Raw genomic sequence first — 12,722 nt, 5'->3', positions numbered from 1 at the left:
TTTCTAGAAATTAAAAATACAATATATTAATAAAAATTTATTGGATGAATTTTAAATTAGACATTACAGAACCAACGTGAAATAACTTGATAACAAGTCAATAGAAATTATTCTAATTTAATCACAGGAAAATAAGATTGAAACAATGTATAGAGTATGTGCAACCTGTGAGAAATATCATCTACCCTGTATATCTGTGGTCTTAGGATGCCAGGAGGGAAAGAATGGGCAGAAAATGTATTTGGAAAAATAAGCAGTAAAACTTTTCTGAAGAAAATACGAAACCACCTATCCTAGAAACAGACCACTCCAAAAGAATAAGTAAAAATAAAAGTACACAAAGCTATATCACAATAAATTGATGAAAATGAAAGATAAACAGGCAGTTTTAAAGCAGCAAAATAGGAAAGACATAACACATTTAACGCAACAAGTAAAACAATGGATGGCTTCTCATCCAAAAACAATCAAGCTGAAGAACAATGGAACTAAATCATTAATGTGCTGAGTAGCAATAAGCACCATCAAAAACCAAAATGCAAAAAAAAAGAAAAAAAAAAAAAACCCTTCAGGATAAAATTCTGCATCCAGTAAAAGTGCAATACACAAAAGTGAAGGTAAGTGAAAACTGAGAGAAACTGGGACCAGCAGAACAACACTGCAAACTCGATTCAGAAAATGGAAAGACCCTCTGACATGCTGCATAGAGGTTATAAACTTAGTACAATATAAGCATAAAGAGAAAAAAAAATGGAGGGGAATATACTGATATTAGACAAAGGCAGGAAAGTGACATTTTTACTAGGTATGAAGGACATTTCAAAAAGATGGAAATGCCAATACTGAACAAATATCCTAAATATATATTACTATTACAAGGTTTTAAATTAAATGAAATTTGAGAATTAGAGACAGACAAATCCACAGTTACAGCTCTAGATTTTGACTCTTCTCACAATATCAAAAAAAGGACATAGAAGATTTGAACAATACTATTAACCACTCTCAACTGTTGACTTTTGCTGAATTCTGTAACCACACCTGCAAAACACACTTACCAAACATGCATGGTATTCAGAGAAAAAATATCAGGCCATAAATAAATGTCAATAAATGAGAAGAACTGAAAGTGTACTGAGCATGTTCTCCGATGACAACAGAATTCAATTAGCAATCAACAGCAAAAAATAAATTTTAAATTTGCCACCCCCCAAATTAAAAAGGTGACCACCATCTTCTAAGTAATTTATTCGATCAAAGAAAAATTCAAAAGACAAAGAAAAAAAAGTCCAACTGAGTGGTAATGAAAACACGATGTCAGAATTTGTGGGACGCAAGTAAAGCTGGCCTTAGAGAGAAATTCATAATTTTATTTATTTATTTATTTATTTTTGGGGGGTACACCAGGTTCAATCATCTGTTTTTATACACATATCCCCGTATTCCCTCCCTTCCTTGACTCCCCCCCCTCGAGTCCCCCCCACCCTCCCTGCCCCAGTCCTCTAAGGCATCTTCCATCCTCGAGTTGGACTCCCTTTGGAAATTCATAATTTCAAATGCTTACATTACAATAATCAAAAAACCAAAGCTTCTACCTCAGAACTGAAGAAAATTAAAGTTTGGAGAAGGAAGGAAAAGAAACAGAAATATATCAATGAAGTAGAAAACAAAAAATAAAAGCAAAATGACAGAGCAAAATTGTAGTTTTTAAAAAATAAAACTGTCAAATTTATTAAAATTGATGAATGCTTACCAAGAATGGACAACACAGAGAAAACACAAATTACGAGTACTGGGAAAGCAAGAAAATACATCACTTCAAGCCCTATGTACATGAAAACAAGTGAAAGTTACAAGCAAACTTCTTGTCAGTAAATTCAACAACTTTGATAAAAAGAACACAAAGAAAGGCACAAATTACCAAAACTGGCCAGAAGAAATACAAAATCTCAATTATCCTATATTTACCAATATCCTATATTTACTAACAATATAATAAATATTGTTAGTAATATGAGTAATATGTTTAGCTTCCAACAAAGAAAATTACATGTCCAGAGAGGTTTACTGTTTAATTTTAGCAAACAGTTAATGAAGAAAGGATACTAGTCCTATGAAAACTTCTTGAAAAATAGAGAATATTTCCAACTCATTTTATGAGATCAGTTTGACTCTTATACTGAAATCTGACAAGGAACACTATAATTTTTAAAAATCTACAAACAAAAATCCTACCTAAAATACTACCAAATCAAATGCAAAAATATATTCAAATCATACATCACGAAAGTGATTATATATCACTCAAAGCAATGCACCACATTATACGGAAGAAAACCTTATGGTTATTTCAATAGATAAAGGAAAATATTTGATGAAATTCAATCATTTATGATTTAAAAAAACAGCAAACCAGCACTGGAACAGAATTTCATCAGAATTGAAAATATTCAAAAAATTATAGATAGATTTATACATAATGAAACAGAACAAACTTGAGAGAACAGTGTTCAGCAAAAAAAAAAGGAATGGAAGAAAGAAAAAACATGGATGAAACATAAATATTACATTGAACAAAGTAGGGCAGACATAGAAGAATACATGCTTGCTTGTTTCCTTTTATTTGAAGTTTAGGAACAGGTAAAGCTAATGTGTGGTGATTTAAATCAGAACAACTAGGTCACTTTAGAGGGTTGGAGACTGACCAGAAACGGAATAGTGATGTCCTGGGGTGATGGAAATACTCTATCCAGTTGACCCTTGAACAATCCAAGTTTGAACTGCGTGGGTCCACTTATGCCAAAATTTGTTTTTAGTAAATACTAGAATACATGACCCATGGTTGGTTGAATCCAAGATGCAGAACCACATATAAGGAGGACCAACTACAAGTTATACATCTCTAGGATGTATAGATGAAAGTTGTTTGAACAAATGATCTTAGCAGACCCAGAGCTCACTGATTTTGAGATCTGTGAGTGTAGGTATCCCCACACAATGTAACATTGTAAAGTATATTATTACACCAAAAAGAGAAGGAAAAGGAATAGAAAAGGCAGCACTCCAGTCCAGAGGTCCCATCAACCCCATACTGAGCAGCAAAGTTATTGGACCAAGTTCAGAAGCAGCTTAATGACACTTTGTGAAAAGAAGTAACAGAACAACAGAGAAAACTGCTAAGGAAAGATCATCCTGATAAAGTTGTGGCTGAGGTAGTTTAGTTCCAGAGAAATCCCTGGCAGCTTTGGGAGTCTGCTGATGAGAATTTGGTGGTTGACACAAATACAGGGACAAGGAGACATCTTAGTCTAAAAGTTAGATTTTCAAGAACCCAGTAATTCCACAGCAAGAAGCAATGACATTAAGCTGCTGTGGTTCTGCAGACCAGAAACGAGGGGCTTGAAGAGGAAATGGAAAATGTGAGATTTAAATATGTTCTATGAGAGAGAGGATGACTTGAAATAAATCCCAGGTTTGGGTAGCCAGCATTTCAAGTTCTTAAATTTTGCAGCATCTTAGATGCCATTCTTTGAAAGAAGAGACAATATGCAATGGGTGGGTTTTATTCCAGATTCAATAGATATGAAAGGCAAACATTAAATGAAGAGTTAAGTTCTTACTTGGTGGCTTCTGGGCATATGGTACAGACTGACTGGCATTCTAGCCAAAAAGACTCATTTTTCTACCCTCCCTTCTTCACAAACTGTCTCTGCTGTGGTTTTCAGCAATCCCAGGCAGCAAGGTTTGGGTACATAGTTTTATTGTGGGTAACCAATTCTGTTTTGTAAATTTTGCCACTGGGTGCCAGGAAGGTTACCCTTCATGTCCTATTAACCCTTTGTCCTCCTTAAAAATTGAGGATGAAAAGATATTTGATGTGGACCTAACCTTCTCAGTTCTAAAGAACTATACACATTCCCCTGAGATTCAGAGGAGGAATCAGCTGCAGGAGGACCCCAGCTGAACCGTACATGGAAAACCCTTCAGGAGAAGAATAAGCAGAATACACCATAGGAATTTGGGAGGGGAGGGAGTTTAGGTTAAAAGTTGTTTCTGAATGTTAATTTCTGTAATCTTTCAACTTTAACATGCAAAGCTTTCACATTTAATTCCATCTTACTGCAGAGGTGCTGAGCATATTGGAAAATGCATGTAGGTCACATTCAGGTGGGAAATAAGGCGTGCAGTGAATCTTCAATCTTAGGTGCAGAGTGGCCTTAGAGCTCATTATAAACCCTTTCATCCCACTTCTGGACCTTGCAACAAAATCAACACTGCATACCAGGGGTATCAGGAAGACCCACGGGAGAAACTGTAGGTGTGGAACGAGCGGCCTCATAGAAGTAGAAGTAGGACTACGTTTACAGGCCTGTCACTTCCTTTCACGACAAGGACTGCACCTTGCGGCTGACCATGCTTTACAAGATGATAAAGGATGTCAAAGGAACACAAAAATGTGAAAAGAGCTTAATCCATCTCTGGAAGGTAGAGGAAGGTCCATTTGCATCTCTCCCTTTTTACTCCTCTCCGTGGGAGGACGAGTGGTTTATGTGGTGAATTGAGAAGAAGGTCCAGGGAAGCACGTGGGCTTCAGTCTGTTTCCTCCACTTCGGGGAGAAAAGCCTTGTCCTATGCTCTCTTGCTTGTGGTTTTGAGCCATGGGATCTACCATCTCAGGAAAATCTCGGTCATATCCAACCTCCGACTAGTTGGGAGAGCCTGTCTTATTTTGACCTTCCCGACTCGGCAACCTACTGCTGCCATTCACCCGAGCTACGTTCTCCAACCTAACATGATCGAGCATTGAAGGTAATATTTCTTTCCATCTACCTGACTCCCATTTCCATTGCTCCTTGGGTTCTAAACACGAGTGGTGAAGAGCTGCACTGATTTAATCCTTTCCACTGTTGTGCGCAAGGAAGCGTGGGAGTAACAGCAGATTTAGTGAGGATAGGCTATGAGGCTACTGTGCCCAGTTCTGCAGACTGCCCTCACCCAGACAATTTTGAAAGAATTATAGGTTTTCTTTTCTTCTAACGATTCTGTTGTCCTCTCTGTACAAGAGTAAATTTGGGGTGGCATAATTGGTGATTTGGAGTTTACACAATAGAAATGGGCAAATATGGGTAAAACGGATGCCCCAAATGGAAGACTGAGCACCAATGGAAATGTCATCTCATACCTTCCGGGATTTTGAATCATTGTGAGCTGTTAGACAAAGGTAAAGGAAGAGAGAAAAGCACGCAACATTCATGGAAGACCGGGACCTGTTCTTTCCTAAGCTACGCGCCATCGACCCAACTCCCACGAGCATCACTTCCGTCCCATTGGTTGAATACATTTAAAACCTTAACCCATCACACTGTCTTGAAATGCAAAAATCATGGCTACTGAGTGGCAGAGTTAACATTCAAACCCGGAGGCAGGATCTTGCATTATCTAATGCGAATCGTACAACCGTCTCACCCTCTTACACTTCTTGCTCATTTTCTCAGGGTATCTTAAGACGAGACTACGTACCTGCCATTTACATTTTTCATCCTGACGGCAATCGCTTTGTTTCCCAGAGTACATGCTATCATCGGAGCAAATAAGCTATTATAACCGTAGAGCAAAAGAGACGAAGAGCTTTCTACTTGAGACTGAATAACGTTGCTCAGTAAAGTGTAAATGTGTGCCTAGATCAGTGGCATGGGCTGCTGTTCCCCAGTTCAGGAGGTGACATTTAGCAGATGCCATCTAACCTTTATTTGAAGTGCTTTCTATTATGTTTCTCAGTTGAGTTGTTGCTATTTTCTGTTAAGTCATTCTCAAGAGACAGTTTTAGACGTGTTTACTTTAAAGGGATTCCACTATTTTACATAGTTTTCTCTTTTTCTTATCACATTAAGAAGACAGCCTACTAATGCTGTATATTTGATTAACTAAAAACATGCGCCATATGGAGTAATTGACAGCCAACATTTGTGATAATTGATTAGTAATCTCACTTCAATTGATGTAGTATATACATTAATCCCCTTTAGGCTCTAAATAACCAAATAAAAGGAAGGAGGAAGGCATTTAACAAATGAGCAAAAGTTGTGTATTCATTCCTCTTAAAACAGGCGGAGAAAAAAAGTCGTATGTGACTGCAAAAATTACCATCAAAATTTCTCCTAGGGGAAAAACTATATTTTGTTTTCTCTATTTAAATAAATCCCAGTCTCCCAGATTGTACATGATATGAAATTTTCATCCACTCAGAGAGCATTCATTTCACATCTCATCTGTTCTGTGAGTGAGATGAGAAAATCATTCTCACTTTCTTTTCTCTTTAACACCGTAAAGAATCCGTGGTGAACTGCACATTTACAATCCAGGATTACCCAGTCTGTCATTTTCAGGATATCGACTCGCTGCAGTTCTTCGCATTGTAGACTCACCAGCACATTGCTCCATGACTATGCCATTCTCCCCACATTTATTTCAGTACGTCATGATATTTCAGTCAGTCTTCAAAATCCAAAAGCCAGAAACTTAAGCAAAGAGGGAAAAATTCAGTCTACAAAAACGCTGTTAATCAAATTCAAGACTATACAAGCTCTTTGAAGCATTCTTTATTTTCAAGGGCTGTGCTTAAAAACACCACTTTCCCCACAGTTAGCAGTTAGAATTTCATCATGAAATACTACCGTAAAAACTATTTAATTTTCCACTACAGGGAGGGAGGGTTTGATCTCTTATTAAACATTTTATGGAAAAGTCTAAAAGTGCTTTCAATTATTTATCGAATTGAAATCTAGGCCTTGGAAACTGCTGGCATCACACACACACACACATAATATTATCAGCCCACTGAGTACCATTAGGCCTTAAAGTGCTGCTGCAACAACATCTCTGGTACAGCTGCTGGTGCTCATGCAACTTTTACGACAGTTATAAAGTCATTTATTACATTTTCTTTATGATGCTAATGCATTGCGGTCTGTTACTTTATTGTTCCCACTGTGATAAAGACTGAAATGTATGATACTGTGGAAAAAAAGGGACATATCCACTACTATCCATCTATCTTTCTAGATAAATAGATCTAATAACAAAGACTGTTGCATTGAAAATCTCTTAGAGAAACTTAAAAAGTCCATAAAAATATTAACAAGGGGTATCAAAAAGGAAATATTTTTGTGGGACACTTTTTGTCACTTTGTTTCACTGCTCCCCATAGAGTTGTTTTAAGTTTTACCTTGCCAAAATATACTAAGGTTGATATGAGTATCTGTGGTTTTTCCCCTCAATTACAATATCATCATCCTGTTAGAACATAATTTGCAATTCACTAGGAGGAACGATGACTCTATAATTTCCAAAGAATCATATGAAAAAGAACAAAGTCATTAAAAGACAATCATGTCCATGGACCCAAAGGTGCCTATAATTGATAATTACATCTCGTTCAAATTGTCTAAACCGAACTCTCCCTGTGATACAATTGTACATAAAGAGAATGCGGTTTTCTATTGAGGAAAAAAATCAATTATGTTAATTAACCACTGCCCTGTGCTAGAGGTGATGTAGCAGGTGACACCTACAGCAGGATAACAAGGGGAAATTCGTTCCCAGACTGGGGTCCTTCCGCACTGTTGCGACTGCTGCTTCTCCATTTCTTCTGTTCCCCATGCTCTTTCCCTTCCTCTTTTACCAAAAAAAAAAGTTCCAAGAATGAACAAAAGTCCAAGGGAAAGAATCATTTGTTTAAGCAAGTCTTGAAGTGGAACATTCCATTTATAATTTTTTTTAATATTCAATTCCTCCCCCCAAAGCAGTCAGAATGAAAAGAGATAGCATTTAAGGAAAAGCTGAACAATGGTTTTTAAATTAGACTGAATTTTATTCTAGTCGCCATTTTTATCTTTCTATTCTACTATCAACATGATTTGTAAAATTGTTCCAGCAATGAGCTAGTACAGTTTTAATAATGGATCTTGATATTATTAGACTGCTAAAATGGCTTAATATTGATACTGAATTTGGAGTTGGATGGGCTCTTAGAAATGGGCTCGTCCTCATTTAACTGAGAACTAGAAAAGTTCATCAAGAGGTTTTTATGTAGCTGCATACTACATACTTCATTTCTTCTCAACATGAGCATTGGGATGAAAAGGGACCGTTCTCCTGAAGTGCAGGCTTCCTCACAGAGATGAAAAGCGGGGCCATTAGGACACTTGGCACCTTTCTTATGGCTGCGACCTGCAGAAGCAGTGCAGTGTGAGCTGCTCTTGTCTTGGATCACAATTTGATTATAATTGGAGAAAATTAAGACTCCTGGTCCTGCATGTGTATTTCAAAACAAAATCAGTACTCTAAATTCTGTCTTACAAACTCCTACTCAAGTAGTACAAGTTGGGATAAATTAAATAAGATAGAAAAGTTTTATGTGTATTCAAATTAGATGGAGAAAGAAATACAACTGCATTGGATAAAATATTTTTTAAAGCTTGTCTCTAACTGCTTAACTTTGGGCTATTAAATACATTCCAAATATTTCTAAAGTCAATGTCTACTATGTTTTTATGCATTACCAAGAAGATTACATTAACTTAGAGGATAAGTTTATTATACCATGAATAATACATTTTAAATAAAATGCTAATCTTAGAAAATGAGATCACCAAGAGCACATCTCCATGTTCATCTGCTAATTACAGTTCCTGTCAGAGAAGCACTGCAGGAGTGTCTCAACTTATTGAGAATCTACCACATACAGTCCCTGAATCGTGTGCTTAATACTTAAGTCTCTGAGAAGCAGCAGTGATAAAGTGATAAGAGTTCTATACCAGTGTTATCTGTTTAGTATAGAGTACATTTCATCTTATCAGTACACATTGATTTTTATCAGTATATACTTAAATGTAATGTGATATTTACTATCTTTATATGTAATAATGTTTTCTGAACCAGAAAATCAAAGAAAAGAATGATAGGCTTTTCTCAGTCTGATGTAATATTTTTAAATCAAAATATGTATTTTATATAATATTTGAACCATACTGTTTTATACCAGTGATTGCCAGCCTTCTTTTAGTCTGTCTTTTTTTTTTAAGCTCTTTATTGGAGTGTAATTGCTTTACACTCTTGTAGCAGTTTTTGAGGAACACCAAAGTGAATCAGCTGTATTTATACATATATCCTCATCCCCCCTCCCTCCCGCAACTCCCTCCCCCCTCCCTCCCCTGCCCCTCTAAGTCATCATGCATCACTGAGTTGGTCTCCCTGTGGTATGCAGCAGTTTCCCACTAGCTATCTATTTCACATTTGGTCATGTGTATATTGTCACTGCCACTCTCTCACTTCCTCCCAGCTTCCCCTTCGCGTCCCTCCCAAGACAGTGTCCTCAAGTCCATTCTCTACATCTGCATCGTTATTTTGGCCCTGTCACTGGGTTTTAGTTTCTTACATGTGTGGAAAATTAGTTAATTTTATGTCTCTCGTTATGTAAGGAAACTAGATTTCAAAGGATATTCATTAGTTTACATGTTGATTTCTTTGTGTGTCATGTAAATGTATATAGAATATATGTGAATAGATAAATCTCACAGAATGACAAATAACTGGCTTCTAAGTGAAAAGAGCCACTTCATATATATTTCTTTGTTCAAGGAAATTAATTACAAAATACCCTCAAAGATTGAAAGTGCTACAAATATCACAAATACTGACTATAGCATATTTTACTTTTCTGCTATCTAATGCAATGTAGTTTTTGTGCTCAAAAATTTAAGATACGTTTCATTGTACTCTATGAATTTTTTGGGGGGGCTAGTAAACTCAAAAGAATGAAGATTCATATCTCATGGTGTCTATTTAGACAGTCTTGCAAAATGTAATTCTGTTAGTTAACTGGAAACTCTGCTCATTTTTTTGGGTCAGAACACATTAAAATGTGTCAATGCTTAAGAGCAGCAGCATTTCAGCTTTAGGAAATACAGGGGGTGAAGGCCACATCATTTACTAATCATCTGATAGACTATTTACGGATCATATGAGAAAATACCTTATAGACGCGAATAAAGGTAGACACAGATGAAGAGGGGGTTAGACACAGATGATGAAGGGGGTGTCTATTCCCAGTTGACTACCTTCTGTTAAAATGAACTTAACCTTGTTTCACACCCTAAAACACATTTGGTTTTAACACACACATAATTCAACTTTGCACATGAATCATATGCACTTGTGGAAAATAGGTCAAAGATGCCTCTAGAAACACACGGGTGAGTAAAATACAGTTAACGGGTTTTCCTACCAACCAAGAGACGGAGAAAAATTAAGCAACGGCAAAATGTGACTGGATCTCAATTGAGATGTTGATGAAATCGAGTCGGGCTTATTACAGAATTCTCACCTGCTCGTAACCGCATTAAATTTTTAAGTTGTGCTTTTATGAACTGCATGGTATGTCACGTTGCTCCATATGCTTCTTAGAGGGCACGGAAAGTTCTTCCTGCGTTTTTTAGACAGACTGAGCCCTGTGACATGATTCGTCATCACATAGAAGTCCTGGGTTATTACCACATCTTTGCCATTTGGAAAACGGTGCTCACACACTTGATATAAGGTGATGGATTAGAATTAGATGTGTGTGGTTCACGCAACTATAGGCTCACAATACACAATGCATTCCCAGGATGGTAAGTAGATGAGAATTACGGAGGATTAAGTCCCCTGTATGAAACTAATTTAGGAAGCAGATGGTCCCACGCCACTTTGATGGCCCTTCAGTTTCTTCACTGCAAATAAAATACTTGCTAAGTTTGGTAAAACAAAGGAGGACAGCTGTCTTATCTGTATGTATTTCGATAAGGACACCTAATCAGGCTCTAGGTGATGGGACACAGTTTTTTAAAAAAAAATCCTCACATTTGTCATTATTGAACCTAATATGCCCCAATGATAAGGCACTGAATTCTGTGGCCCCAGGAATGATTTGCTGCAGAGAAGTGTAAGCCATGGGGTATTTTCAGGACACACGAGGATTCACTCGAACTCTGATGAAAAAGGGTGTTAGAGCCCAACGGCATACTAAAAATTATAATTAACTGCTGTGAGCCTTGAGAAAAGAGTAAACCATCATCCGTCTCATAAAACGTTGATCTTGTCACAGTTAGGTTATTTCTGGAAATATACAGAGATAGGTAGGGCCCTGTCTAACCTGGCAAAATTAGATTCATTCTATAATTCATTGTCTCCCAGATATAGTATTTCCCTACGCCAGTGGCATTTTGGACACAATTCTCATTAGGGATTTATCATGCTGTGGTGATTAATTCTTTAAATACAACTTTCCCCTACAGCACAGAGAGGTCTCTGAAGGCATGGGTCATATTTTTTTCTCTTTTGTAACACCAGTGCATTGCACAGGGCTAGCTGTTTGATTATCAATTGTTCACAAATTAATTATTAATCTAACAAATAAATAACATAGAATATAGTAGTGGGTCTACGATTAAACTATATGAATGAAAGATAACCACAGCAAGAATAGGATGGGGATAAAACCCTGTTTATGGCACTTCATTTGTGGATGGTAAAGTGGATGTGGCTTGTTCCAGAGGTAGCCAAATGTATGCTAATACCAATTACATCAGGGGTCACAAACCCAAACGGCTATTGAGAAACTATGAATTTGTAGAGAAGTATACTGTTTATTTTCCTATTAAGAATATCACTTTCCTAAAAGTATTTTTCAAAGTATCGTATGTGCCAGTGTTTTGAGTTCTAAACTGTATGCTACTCAAAAAGGTAAATCATTTGAAAACAAGATGCAGCTACTTCAAGGAAACAGCCCAAGAGGTAGTAAGAACTTCTGAGCAGGAAAATGGATACAGAGCTATTTTAGACTTGAAAAACAGCTCAAGAACATAGCATAGAAAGAAAAATCAAGCCAATGTAGGAGGTTAGCTGAACAAAGAAAGAATACAAGAAAAGTGCATGGTCCTCTCTTCCTATATAAAGAGAAACCACCTGATGTGCTAAGACAATGATGTCCAAACTTGTTCACAGAGGCCTCTCAGGAAATTGCTATATGATCCTTAATAGAGAAATAACTTTAAGTAAAAGAATATTCTTTTAGATTAGATAATCGTGATTTATCCTATACATAGGGGAAACAATCTGCTTAAATTATTTGAACTATACATGAAACATACGGAACAGTACACTTCAATATGTTCAATAGAAAACAATCTTACAGTTACCAAAGGGGAAAGATGGTGGGGAGGGATAAATTAGAAGTTTGGGATACACATATACACGCTATTATATATAAAATAAGCACAGGGACCCGACTCAATACTCTGTAATAACCTATATGGGAAAAGAATCTGAAAAAGAATAGATATATGTCTATGTACAACTAAATCACTTTGCTGTACACCTGAAACTAACACAACATTGTAAATCAACTATACTTTGATATAAAAAATTTTTAAATGATGACAGCAAAGAGTGTTTCATTTAGGAGTCAAATGAATATAAAAGATGTAGTAAAATGTATTCCTTATGATATATCAAATACTTAAAAAATATTCTTATATCCTAAAACTTGTAATTCCTATATTTACTGATTTTAAAAAATACCAAGTGACTTTTTAAATGAGAATAGACTATTCAAAGGGCAGATACGGTCCCGCCACTCAGCCCCTCCATCCACCCTTAGCTTGGCCCTCCATGGCTTGGCTTGC

This window comes from Hippopotamus amphibius, chromosome 10, assembly GCF_030028045.1.
Source record: "Hippopotamus amphibius kiboko isolate mHipAmp2 chromosome 10, mHipAmp2.hap2, whole genome shotgun sequence".
In the NCBI taxonomy this organism is placed as follows: Eukaryota; Metazoa; Chordata; class Mammalia; order Artiodactyla; family Hippopotamidae; genus Hippopotamus; species Hippopotamus amphibius.
This window is presented reverse-complemented; position numbering follows the sequence as displayed.